Genomic DNA, 14,225 nt, shown 5'->3' on the forward strand with positions numbered 1-14,225 from the left:
CCCCTGCCCCCCACCCCAGGCTCTGTAGCTGTCAGCAGCTACCCAGAACCTGGGCCAGCTGCAAACATCTGCTGCCTCTCCACCCCAGCCCCCAACCAGTGCCTGCTCAGGAGAGCCCTGCATGGGCTGTGAGCGGCTGCAGCAGGAAGCACTGGCCACAGGGGAGGGGCTGCTTTCCCCCTCCCCCCCGCACTCAGCACCAGCTCGTTCCCTGCCATGGAGCAGGGGGTTGGGGCTGTATGCTGCCCCTCTCCTGTACTGTGGGGCTGGGGAGTACTGGGAGTGAGTGGATGCACAGGGCCCACACCAGTGTTCCCAGGCCAGCGCTGGTGGGGACCAGAGCCCAGCAGCAGGAGTACAGGATCCTAGCTGGCAGGGGGTCTATGGAGCTAAGCTAGTTCCCCCTTCTCCCTGATGATGCAGCCCAACCCAGCTCCACAAACCCCTGCCAGCCTGAAGCCCTCTCTGGGCCCCACCGATGGTGGCCCTGAGGCATTGGTCCAAAGATGGTGACCAGGGGGTGGGGCACCTGTCAAGGAGTGGGGCTACCCATGTGGCCCTTGACATCTTGCCAAAAACTGGGTAAGTGGCCCTCCGCCCAAAATAATTGCCCACCCGTGCCCTAGCTGCAGGCTATAAGAGCCAGTTTGTACCCTGGGGTGCACATACCAGAAGTCTAAAGGAGCCTGGTCACTCCCCAGGAGCACTGCAGGCCCCTTGTGTCCCCCTGGATAGGACAAAGGCTGCCTCTGCCTGCCTTGTCTGGGAGCCAGAGCTACTGTTTGGCCACTGCAGAGCCACACAGTGGACAGGGCACCCCCATTGGGCCAGGTGGGTACTGCAGCCTCCTGCATCCCTTGGCCAGCCCCGATAGCTCCACAGGGCTGCTTGCTGGTTGCTTCTGGCAGCAGGGCCAGCACCAGCTCCCTGCTGCTCTCCCCCAGCAGCCTGCCCTGCACCTGTAGGTGCTGTGGGGCATAGCTTCTGCCCGTGTGGCTCCCAGTCCATGCTGGCAGCTGCTCAGGGCCAGCAACACAGAGACAGCCACACAGAGGCCTAGAGAGCCAGTGCAGGATGCACCATGTCATCTGCATCTCCTCATTAAGGCCTAGCTCTGTCTGCATGCACATGCCTATGCTATCCACCTGGACCCCAACTGGAGCCAGGAGGGGACTGAGGATCTTGTGGCATGCTGGCATGATGCAGAGATTAAGAAGCAGTTCAAGCCAAGTGGATGCTCAAAACGCCTACATTTATGAGGCCCTGTCAGGCAGTGCTGCATAAAGATCAAAGCCTTCTGGGCACAATGGGTGGCCATGATCAACAAATTTTCAGTCCAGTTGTGCCTGCAAGACCATGACCTTTATGCTGCAGCTGACCAACATTTTAGTGCCCCAGAACTTATGCCACAACCCTGCAGCAGGGGCACCTGCCTAAGTTCCCACCCCATCCTGACCTCTCCAGTGACACGTCACCGGAGGGGGGCCCTTGATCACTCAGCACCCCACCCTGCCCAGCTCCCCAGCTGCTACATTCACTAGCAGCTCAGGGAGCCCTAGCTAGCAGCTGCCCTAGTGCCTATGTAGCCCCATCACAAGGGGTGGCTGACCATATCACCACTGGCTTCCAGCAGTGCCAGGGGGCTGGGGGCTGGCTGGGTACTGGCCTGCCACATACCATGAAGACCAGATGCAGCTGCATGCCCTTGCTCATGGGAAGGTCCACCAAGCCACCGGCTATGCCTGACCTGGCCACATGCTAAGTCCTGTGCAGAGAAACGACTCTCCCAGCCTCAGTCCCTATTCCTGCCCCTGGGTCCCCCCTCCCACACCATAAAGATGTGGGACACAGTTCAGAACTTTATTCTGCAGCCTGTGTCCCCACAGCTGGGAAGACATATGCCTCTCACACCCTGAGGAAGGCATCAATGCCAGCCGCAATGTCCTCCTCAGTAGCAGGGAACAGGAATGTGTAGGACTGCCACAGGCAGCCCACCTGGTAGTGGCAGAAGTGGCAGGGCATCCTCACATGTTGTCATGGCTCAGGGTCCCAAACCAGGAGTGCAGGTGTGCTTGGGACACCCAGAGGATGACTGGCAGTAGGGCCTAGTGCCTTGGACACCCCTCAGCCTGCACGAACAGCTCATTGTGCACTGCCCAAATCACATACAGCATAGGCACACTTGGGGCACAGCAGCAGCGCTGGGGGCAGGGAGAGCCTCAGGTTGCCTCCCTACCCCACCCTGTGCAGATACAGGGGCACATGGCCCCCCATGCCCTCCTGGACCAGGGACAGGGGCAGCGGTGGGGGCTGCCGGATGAGATGCCAGATGAGCAGCCTTCAGTGGCAGGAGCTGCCTCCCCCCACCCCGTACCTCTGGCTGGCAGCTCTTGCCCCAGCCACATCCCCTCCTTACCATGGCAGAGGGGCATTCATCTGCCCCACCCCACACACCCTTTCTCTCTCACCACTTACCAGCTGTATGCATGGTTAACAGTTGTAATGGAACCAATCCCCATTTGTAAAACTGTTCCTATGGGAAAACTGGTTCTGAGTTGCAATGTTTTGACTTAAGTTGCAGTTTTCAGGAACCAATTGTGTCCAAAGTCTGAGGACTGCCTGTACCCCATATATCTTAAGAACAATTCTAACAGAGTACCTTATTCTTCCTTCACACAGGAGTTAGTGTCTCAAAATATGAAGACCAACGGGCTGTCTTCATCATTGCAACAAAAGTTGAATGTTATACCTTATGGAAAGAGTGAATTTTTAAAGTGTCTGCACTTCAGCTGAGGACTGAACAATGCTCTGACATGATCCAGAAGTTTAAGTCTCTAATTCACACACATGGGAACAAAGACCTTTTCTAAGTTGGGAGATTCAGTATAAACACCAAAACAAAAAACCCACCAGAAAACCTAAATCAGTTTTATAAAAAGGAGTATGAATGCAAGCAGCAACTTTCCTTCCAGCTGCCAAATCAAAAGTAACAGATTGGCCAGGAGAAAAAAATAATTCTTTCAGTGAAAAATAAATATTGATAGATATTTTCTTCCCAGAGAAGACAAATCCATCTTTTAGCAATTAACAGTTCTTCTGGCAATTCAGTACAAGAAAATGTATCATTTTAGTTATAAAACCCTCAGTTGAAGAAAGAGGCTTATCAAAAGTTCATTTGGTCAATGAATGCTGGTGGTTGGTGAAATTCTAGCAGGTTAATGTACAGATAATACTGCTAATCTGTAAGTATTTTAATCAAGAGTGAAATTCAACCCAGTACAGAGCATATAGTTAGGATTTACCCAATATACAATATTTCTTATAAAAATTAAATAAAATATCATAGGCATCATTCAAAGGCCAAAGTCAATGAAAAGATTCCTTTAGACCTCAAGTTGTCAGATTTTGAACAAACTTGAAAAAAAATAAAGTAAAAAATTTTGCTGGCAACCTTTATTTATAGACAGGTCAAAAGGCTGAGATACTCATTTTTATTAATCTTTTTATAAGACTTCAAGTTCTTATTCATATAATTGTTTTTAATTGTAAGCCTGCCAACAGAAAGCCCAGGAAAACAACTATTGTCTTGTTAATCAAGTGGGGTTTCTCTGTGAGTTTATTAGGGCAGGTCTAGATGGCATGATGTTGTCCTGTGCTATGTAGGCATACCCTTACATGTGACAATTCTGGAACAGTCTATGCTTCTATATATGCAATAGCACTATAGTCTTTGTAATGTTTAGTGCTGTATAAAAGAGAAGAACAGGTTTTACTCTCATTTAAGGCTAGGTACACTTAAAACACTATTAAAATGGTGGATCCTAACCTATGGAAACGCTTAATGGATTGTATTAGACTAAAGCGCTTTAGACTTGAGCACTTTTTTGAACATCTGTACCACATTCACCACACTTCAATGTAGGTCACTTTCTGCCACCATCTCAGGGGCCCCTCACTAGACAGCTTACTAGCCTCAACCCGTGCTCATCTGTTCTGGGCAAGCACTGACCCAGCCCCGCCCCCAGGTTGTCACAGAGAAGAGACAGAAAAGGCTCCGTCTCCTCCCTGCGCAGGGGGTGAGGAAACAGAGTGTTAGGCACATTCCACCTGCTCTCCCGATCCCCACAAAGTTTGTAGGTCTTGTTGGGGACCAGGCTGCATCTCAGGAGGCAGAGAAGCTCCATTTTCACCCCCCATGCCCCCAGGCACAGTTCAGAGCACAGCAAAAAGCAGGGTTGGGCAGCCCCATGCTGCACCTTCTGGCTGCTGTTGTTAGGAGACTCAGCAGGGGGAGAGGGAAAGGAAGCCCCCCCCGCAGTGACATGATGCCATGTGCCTGCCATGATCAGGGGCACGTGTCCTCTAGGCCTCTGCTGGGGTGCACACAGTGGTGAGAACTCCCTGCACCTCTGGATAAGCTGCCTGGGCTCCAAGTGTCCCATGACCTGCCCCAGCCCCGGGGTCCCATTCACCCCTGCCCCTGCACCACTCCCTCCCTCACCATGGGAGCTTCACACTTGCCTGTCACACCCCTTCCCCATGACAGACTTACCTGTTGTGCCAGGTAGTGCTCCACAGGTCACCTGGCTGCTGCAGGCTCCAGCTGCATGTCTGTATCCATGCGTGCCCTCCCCCCACTCCACTGCTGCATCTGCCCAGAGCCCATGCCTAGGCTGCCCTGTGGCACTCTGCCCTGCCACCACTGCCCTGCTTTTGAGGCATTAAGCCCAGTTAGCCTTGGCCTTCCACCACCTATGCCCATCCCATAAGCCACCAAACCCCTCTTTTTGTTTACTTTTCTTTGCTGAAAACACTTTTGACCCATTTTCTTAGTATACTAATAGTACAACATAAAAAGATAGTAAATCAAATTACAAAATATTAAAAAGTGTTCAGTAATATAGTTAACAAATACTATAATAAAAAAAATCATTAAAAGTAAAGGACATTACATACTTTTGGCTTCTTTTCTTGTGGATAAACATTGTCATGAAAATCTATTGTTGAGGTGAGAAATGTGCTGTCAATCCACATTCAAGGCAATAAGTATAGACAATGACAGAATAAATGCATTCTGGTAACAAATACCAATATAAAGAATGATTAAACTATTTATTAATTGTCTTGTTCTGAGTGTGTCTACATGAGATGCTTAATGCCCATTAGACTAATTCTACTGTGCATTAGTGCAGCTGGCAAATACCAAGACACAGTGGATTTGGCCAATTGCCAAGATGGTGGGGGAGGAGAGATTGTAGGGGGGTCTCTCAGTGTGCTCCCTGATGGACCCAGAAGTGGACCAGAACTACTTACAATCCACTTCCAGGTTTGGCACCAGGCACATGGGGGCCCCTCCCCTGCACTCCTTTGGGATGCTCCTTCCACACCAGCATCACAGCACTCACGAGCCATGCCTGGTACTTCAAGGTACGTAGAAAAAACATTTAAAGCTGGTGTCTATGTCTGAATCACTGATTCTCTGAATCAGCATTGAATCTTCAGGTTCAGATATGCCAGAATCAAATTGGGAACAGTGATCTGAATCAACAAATAGAATCACTGTCCCCAGTTCAGGCCAAATCGAAATCGAATAGGACCTGTTTCACACACCCCTAGCATTTAATACGTGTGATAAACAGGTTCTAACTTAATATCCCATAATTGGTGCTACTAATCAGCACTACTTATTTCCAGATACTAACTTAATGTAATTCAATTATGGCTTTAATGAATGTGTAGACACATTATCTATGCACTATAATGTCTTAATTATCTAAAAAGCCATACACTTTAGGATGGAGCTTGGATAATGCATTTGTAGGATGACTTACTGGTATGGGGTCTGGGTTACTTTGACACTACACAGCTAATACATGCAGAGTGCACCCTTTTTATCCAATTTTCATGTAGCAACTTCCTTTTGCAATGAAGATTAATACCCAATAATGATAACCTTGGGATGTCAGTGCAATAAATGCTGGTCATCTTTTACATGTTCTACAATTCAAAATGTCTTAAATTAACTCACCAGTCAATGGTATACCATCTTTTCAAGGGTGATATTAACTAGGAAACTGGCCGTGTCTGACTGAGATAAATGTATCTTGATTTTATACAAATTTGAGGGGCCAGTTACTCACTAAATTATCCTTTTGTTTACAGCTAGATTGGGTCTAACTGCCATGTAAGGCATATCCCCAAAGTCTTGTTTGGCCAAATCTTGTGTCCAAATCCAAGGCAGAGCTTAGTCCCTTCCCTCAAATACTGCAATTAAACAGATTTAGATACAAAGTTAAGGCTCTGTCCTCCCCGTTGCTAGCTAGAGTAGTTTTGTAAATTTCCTAAAACATATGCAAAGGTAGTAAGATAGCTTAACTTTTTCAGTACTTGCTACCGCATGTAAAAGAAGCAGGCTGGGATTTTTTGCCCAAGATGTTTGATGCACAACAGCTTCATATTATTTCTGGATTGATGCAATTTATACCCTAACCTTTTCTTGGGATTATTTTTAAAAGCACAATCTAATTTTTAGGTACTACTGCTTTGGAAACAACCACCACCAAGAAGTACAGAATTATGTTTCATAGGTAGTGAGCATTTTATTACCAGCATCTCTTTATCTGTAAATTGCTGTTCTCAGAATTATATTTTGAGTTCTAGTCGCATCTCACATGCATTTTAAGATGACATCTTTATGAAGATGTCCAAATTCCGCAACCATGGTTAGAGTGCTTGTGGCTTTTTTTCTGTCTCCAATCTATAAGTCTGAGTTTATTCTGGTATTTTTGTTTTCAACTTTTCTGTGCCCAGATCATTGACTTGACATGCTCTAATGCTGTAGTCACAGATCAATGCACAAAAAATACATCTTAGTGCTTTATGATGATGGCTTTTTCACTTTTCTTTTTGTGCTTGTCTTGGTATAATTTAGCAATAACTTCTTAAAGGCAAGCAGCAGCATTCCAGCTGTAACAGTTTCTGAGAATTTTCGTCTTTTCATAAGTCCATGAAATATATGCCGAGGCACTGGACACCTACTATTCCAGAGGGCAGAAGCGGAGATGCCCAGAGTAAAGCAATTATATGAAGGAAACTGGGTTGAAATGACAACAGCGGATAAAAGTGGAGACCCTAGATTTGTGTCTTCCACTCCCTGAAGTTTTACTTGCATTAGGGTCAGCTTGCAGGCAAAGCGAGGAAGCCTGTACAGATTGGGGTGACAGTGCGAGTTGGTCTCTGTGCTGGTCCCAAGTAATCCAGCACAGTGAGCATGACAATAATGGCCAAGAGACAGCCTAGTAAATTATTCAGATTCAAACAGCACAGATAATGGTCACACAAGAAAGAACTGCATGCTTGTACTACTGAGCCTCTCTAGCCTTTAAGTCAAAATAGACCAAAAGATATTGTTTAGTTCTTATTCATCTACACCTGCAGTTGTTGAACCTAGGTATTACTACATAGTGTTAGAAGTGGTGAACATGAAACCACTTGAAAGAATTTTAAAAAGAAGATGGAAACTAAGAGCAAGTAGAGCAACATAAACCTCCTGGAAGAACAAAGGTCTCTGTATGTGACCTTGCTACAGAGTCATAGTTTAAGTTAAAGAACAGTTAGTTATGGATTTTTTGCAACTTCCACCTGCCCTTCTGACACCCATCCATAGTTTTCTTTTTTTTTTGTGGAAGGGGCAGAAACAATGGGCATTTACCCAAACCAATCTATGATTTGTAGTTTAGAAATACTGAATGCCAAGCTTAATATACTAAAAGCAAGCCTCAGAAAACAGGATGGTAGATTTTCCAAATCACCCTACTTGAAAACAGCATTTGAAATGAAGATATTTAAAACACAGTAAAGTGATGACTCAAAGAAAACTGATTTGAGAATCATGCCAGAAATAAAAGTTTAAGAACTGAGTGTATTCCCAGAAGACACGTCAAGTGATATGATCCGAGTAACGTATTCTGCAATAGATGGACTTTGCAACTTTCACATGGAAGTTCCCTAACAAAAGGGAGATGTTATTCAAAACCTGGAGTTGTTTTTATAATGGGCAAAATAGTTTATACAGTTCAGCATATACCTAGAAATCTTGAGGGGTGTACATGGGAAGTACAACAGTCTTGAGGTTACAAACATTCTGAAGCAATTACTCTTTTTTCCTTTTTTTTTTAAGCACACTCCCTCATGACTGTCCTTACCACCAGGCCCTGAGCTATTGATGAGCACCTGTCAATCTTGTTTTAGTTTCTTGTAAGGACTTCACTTCTGATGCAGAAGAGATTTTTTTTGGTATCTCAAAAATGTTTATGGTTGTGGTTCTTAATATTTGTCACCTCAAGGCACCCCCCCAAGCTTTCCAAATTGAGTATCGCCCCATTTGAGAATCACTGAGCTACAATCTGAATTAAAGAAAGTTATGGAGGGAGCCTTGGCCTTCAGGTCAAAAGCATTGAAAACCACCGATTTAGCTTGGGCCAGGTGAGGGTAGCAGGGGCCCCACCATGCCCTACTCTTTGCACCATATACTCTTTCCCTGCTCCTGGTCTGTAACTGAGGGGGCAAAGGTGGTTTACACCACCTCCCTTTCAGGGTCTTGTACGCTGGCATCTGTCCCCATAGCTCCTCCAAGCAGCCCTGGAAGCATGACAAAATACACCAGAGTGAAAAACATGGCTCTGAAGCTCCACATCTTTCTGTCCACCCATACTAGAGCGTCACCCTTTGTGAGGGTGATTGACAAAGGGACTGCTGGGGGTGTGGGAGGGCATAGGACCCTGGTTGAGAATTACTGGTTTATGGGAGGAAAAATATCTGCCATCTCTATTCACAAAATGTTTTTAAAATTCAACGCATATGTTATCTACTAATGCAGTGTAGGCTTACCCTAGATAGCTAGTTTTGATACAAGTAGGAATGTAGGCAGATTTGCATGGAGACCTATAGAAATGAATTTACCCTGTTGGCAGGATGGGATTTGCAGCCCATGCTCACCTCCATAGCAGCATAGACTGCTACTAGTACTTGGGCCATCTAGTTTAAAGCCAGCTCAGGTGTTTATACATTACTAGTCACAGCTATGACTACAAAGTAAAGAAACTCTTAGTCCTCCTGGTTTGGGATGGCTGCCTTTGCTATAGTAGAGTGCAAATATGTTATTCTTTTAGGGTGTGTAGAGAGGTGCTTAGCCTGCAGAGGCCTGAGGCCCAGCTGAAGGTAGGTTAGGAATCAGTAGCAACTGATGACCAGTAAATGAAAGTGGAGCTACAGAGGGAGTTAAGAGCTCCAGGAGCAGAGGTAGGTGGTGTGCTGAGGGAGAAGCAGAGCCTGGGTTGCACTAGGTGAGAAGACAGACCACAGGTTTTGGGTATGTTTAGTACTGATACATTTGATTATTCTGTTGGTTGCTTTGTTCCCACAGCAAACAAGCTTGCACCATGTAAAAATAAACTGACCGGAAACCTGAACTCAGAGGTGACTGGCTTTGATAAGGCAACTGGATGAGTGACTTGCTTACAAGGTGAAAGAAGTGCTTGGTCCTAAATGTTTGAGTTTAGCAGGTAAGTATGCAAACCTTGGAAACATTGTTGCTGTACTGAGTGCCTCTGGCACTTGGCATTTTCTGTCTGATCTGAATTTACATGGATCTGTCATGACTTTTTTGGGGTCTGTCGCAGTGCACTCAGATGCCCTGTGCCTGAGAGCAGAGACTGCTCTGGTGAGACCCCTAGTGGCAGAAAGGGGAAGGCTCAGCTGCCAGTCACCAGGGTTGAACAGGTGCTGGTTGCCAGGGCAACTGGTAAAACCAGCTGACAAGAAGGGGCAGGGCTTATCCCTTCTTAAGCCCCAGTAGGAGGCCAGGAGGGCAGTCTCTCTCCAGCAGCCATGGGAGTAGGGACTCAGCTCGGACAGACAGAGGGGAGGACTCTGGCAGTGAAACCATCCCACGATCGCTGCTGGGTTTGGGTAGCCCTCCTCCTCCTCCCCCCCCCCGGCTCCCTCACTCTCTAGTAGGGACTAGATTTTGTTTGATCAGATGGTCTAGTTTTTATGTTGTAGCCCAGCAGCTTTATGTTTTATGTTTACTGTTTTGACTGGAGGACTGGATGAGGCTGTTAGGGGTTGGAGGAGGCCTCATAGGGACTCTCCAGGAGCGTGGGGGTTCCTGGCACCGGAGAAGGTGCAGCATTTGTGGAGTGCCGTGGCCCTAGCCCCTGAGCAAGAGAGACGGGGCAGCGAGGAGCCCCCGAGTGAGAGAGAGGGGGCCAGAACATAACAGGGCCCAGGTCAAACCAGGTCAACCCCATCTGCGAGGCTTGGGCTGTGGTGTAGGGGAGGAAAAGGAGCCACAGGTAGCGGCCCCTGTCACCGGGGCATGAAAAAATGGGCAGCTTCCCGCTGATTTCAACCATCTTCTAATTAAGTAAGATCAAGGCATGGCAGGTGAGTAAACAGGCGGTTGGCCCATTACAGGAGGGTGAAGCCACCCCAGAAAAGCTCCGATAGTGATACTCCTGTCACAGGGTCACTTAAGATTATAATTTTGATATTCATGCCACTGATGTATCAAGATTGTCAGAGGGAGAATACTCATTGTTTCCCAAAAATCAGGCTCCTCTGTAGTGCCTTAAGTATAGTACAGAAATAAGGGTGGGAAGAGGTCCACCCAAAGCCTTGATTGTCCATTGGATTAGATGCCTAAGTGTAACTGTACCAGTGGTGATGATGGTGCACCCCCTGACAGGCCTCATTCCCCACTTCTAGAAGCCAATGACTGAGATTGGCCTTTGGGTGGCCCCCCCAGTTGACAAGATTGACTGTGGTTGCTGACTAGTTACTGGGGGGGGGGGGGGCATGTGCAGTCTGTATACTATACTGTACACTATACTGGTGTGATGAGTTTCCCGCTCTGGCTTACCAATCTCACCCTAAGGCAGCACCAATGCTAGACGTTCAAGATACTTATCTCATATTACTTGTGGTGAAGGGTCTCTTCTGCTCTTCTGTGCCATAAGTCCTTTCTCTCAGGTAGTCTAGACTGGCTTCTCCATGGAGCTTTGCCTTTTGCTGCCCCTTCTGAACCAGGCTCTCAGTTTTTAAGCCTCTCCTGGGTCACCTGATCCTCTACTTCTGCCCCAGGCCTGCCAATCACTGCCTACACCTGGGGCAGGTGGACATTTTATTTAAGTCCTCTGTTTGTCATTAAGTCTGTTCAAGGGACTAGGTTGGCTAGCAGGCCCTGGCCTCCCTTTCCCCCTCAGTCATGCAGCAGGGCCCCTATCACACTAAGACATGCCATTTTCTGTATCCATCAACATATCCTGGCACAATGTGATACCATCACATCTGTTGACCTTTTAATTTGTCAGCCCAAAGGGCCTTTACAGTTGGACTGAAAGAGGTGGCCTTTGGCACAAATCAGAAGTCAAATCCAAACTCATACACCTGGAGCTATAGTGAGATGCCTCACTTGTTCTACTGCTGCACTTTACCCAAAAAATGAATGGGCCCCAAATTATTTTGAAAAGGGGCATAGGAAATAAGGTGATTAGAATTAAGTGCAAGGGAGAATGATGACAGTATGGAAGCAAGACATGGTATCAGGAGAGTTTTGTTGAACAAGAGACTCTTTTAAGATTAAGTGAAATATATAAAAAAAGCTTAACTGATATTTGATAACAATAATTAAGATATAATCATTTCCAACAACAAAAATAATTACTGACCTCTGTCTGCATACTTGTCAATTGGTATCAAGTGTGTCATGGACAAAACCCTTGAGACAAATGGAGTCATGTCACTGTGGAAACAACAAACTTTATCTTTGGAAAATACAGGTTAAAAAAAAAACAAAAAAGCGGAGTGCCTTCTATACCTTGCCTCCAATAAAACTGTTCTGTCAGATCTTCATTTTCTTCCACTAGACATCTGCAAATAAAATCAAAAAACTGTTTTTGCCTGAAATAATGCCAGGATGTTTCATTTCAATCACTTCAAAGAAATGTCAAGTTCTGCTCCCTAACTTATTCACCTAATGTATCAAGGACTGAAATGATGTTTTATACTCTTTCATTGCTCACTTTAAAGCCATTTAAAAAGGTCAGCAGTGTAGCCATCTAGTGAAAAGATCATATACTTCCAGTAATTATTTTTGTCATGTGTTGTACATGGCAAAGAGCATGTATATTATTACAGGTGGCAGAATGAATTTAAAGACATGCCAAAGAAGTCTCATGCTGGAATTTTCTGTTCTTCAAGGTTTAGTTGTAATCAAAACTAAGTCCAAGGCAATGCTAAGTAGGGCTGTGTGAAGCAGGCCCTATTTGTTTTGGATTCAGCCCAAATCAGAGAGTGATTCAACCTTTTGATTTAGATCACTGTTCCCGATTTGATTCAGCTGAATCCACGTTTGAAGATTTGATGCTGATTCAGTGAATCAGCAATTTGGACACAGGCACAGCTTTAAAAGTGTTTTCTACATACCTTGAGGTAGAATCATGGCTCATGACTGCTATGGTGCTGGAGTGAATGGAGCATCCCACAGGAGCATGGAGGGGGCTCTCCAGTGTGCTTGGCAGCGTTGGCTACAAATGTCCAACTTGGGGTCCTTGAAATTCTGGTTTATTAGGTGGATTGAAACACTGTAATGAAGTCAAATCATAAACCTTGGAACTGGTCCTCTCACACACATACAAGTGAGGTACAAATGTTGTGGGGGGAGGGAGGGGGGCACCAGAGTCAGGTATACCTATCCCACAAGTACTGGGGTCTGCTGTTGATGGACAGTCGAGGCTTCTTCCAGGATGGTGTTATCCTCCAGAAGGAGGTCACCGGCTGGTCCTTCTGGCTGGACAGGTCAGCTGCTGGTCAAGTTGGAGATCAAGAGGGCACTACTGAGGGTCACTTTTCACTGCTTTTTATCTGTCTTTGGCTGACTTTGGCAACTCCCCAGTTTTCAGTTTTACTCAATCCAGGGGTCGTTGACCCTTGTGGGACTTCCCCCTCAGTGGCTATTGAATGGTATCTGTCAGCCCCAGGGGTAGTCTGCTTGTACATGCAGGTTTGAGAGTCCATTGATGAATTTTGATTAATTTACTGCTGTCATGAATAGGGCTCTGGGAGTGGTCAATCTGGAGATATTCAGCCCCAAAAGTTAGTACCCGGCACTGATTAACTCAGACTGGGGCTTCTAGTGAAGTTTAGAGAATTCCTGCTTGCTACATTGTCTCCTATTGATTTCTTCCACTGTTACGCATTCAATCACTGATTCACTTGATCTTTCAGGAGCCCGCCTGATACAGGGAAATGGCAGTTTGATTCCCACCCTTGTTAACATTGTTAGTGTATAATTTACTTCTAAAACTAAAACACATTTAGTTAAAAAGGTAAAGAGTATAAAATATAAGCCACAGGAGTAATGTCATGGCACACAAATAGATAAAAATGCCAAAATACAAGGGGAGATACAAAATACACACATACAAACTTTAAAAACACAATTCCTTATCTTACAGTGAAAGAAAGAGGAAGGAAGAAATGGTATAAGAGGAGAAACGTATCCAAAGAGGGGAAAGCAAATGCAGGCAAGGAGGAAAAAGGGGGCAATTCTGCTACAGCAGTGAACCCAGAAGTGGACCAGAAGTAGTTCTGGTCCACTTCCTGGTCCGCCGGGAAGTGCACTGGACCCCCGGCCTCCGGGCCCCCTTGACTCCATGTTGGCTGCAGGGGGACCCTGGGTGCCCCTCACAGACTCAGGAGGCACCAGTCACCAAGCTGGGGGGCATGAGAGGGAGCACATGGGGAGGCCCCAGTGGACCAGAAAGTGGATTGCAAATGCTTCTGGTCCACTTCCAGGTCTGCTGCTGAGTGCTCTGGGGAGCCACTGCATCTGCCCCAGTACCACACCATTCAGAGCCCCTGCTACCTAGAGGTTTGTAGGAAAAAAACAAACAAACCCCACACCATTTAAAGTTGTATCTAAGTCTGAATCACCAAAGCTGGGCAAATCTCTCTGAATCAATTCTGAGGGTTCCAAATTGATTTGGAGAGATTAAAAGGTCCTCTGATTAAATTCAGGTTTGGAGATTCAGCCACCAAATTGAGCCAAATCTCCGCTAAATCAAAATCAGGACTGAGGTTTTGTACAGCCCTAATGCAAAAAATCATATAATGCAGCAAATTTGTAAATCTACAAGTGAAAAAAAAAGTTCTAGACCAAAGAA

General features: G+C 46.1%; 1 long non-coding RNA gene across 1 annotated transcript; it reads right to left on the minus strand.

Annotated features, from left to right (window-relative positions):
- Positions 1–922: 922 nt before the first annotated feature.
- Positions 923–13,593, minus strand: LOC109324908. Its single transcript, XR_002105039.1, has 3 exons — positions 13,250–13,593; positions 5,863–5,866; positions 923–935 (listed from the first exon to the last, which is right to left on the minus strand). It is a non-coding gene; the product is annotated as an uncharacterized LOC109324908 (long non-coding RNA).
- Positions 13,594–14,225: the final 632 nt, after the last annotated feature.

This window comes from Crocodylus porosus, unplaced genomic scaffold (assembly GCF_001723895.1).
Source record: "Crocodylus porosus isolate Cpor-Errol unplaced genomic scaffold, CroPor_comp1, whole genome shotgun sequence".
Lineage (NCBI taxonomy): Eukaryota > Metazoa > Chordata > Crocodylia > Crocodylidae > Crocodylus > Crocodylus porosus.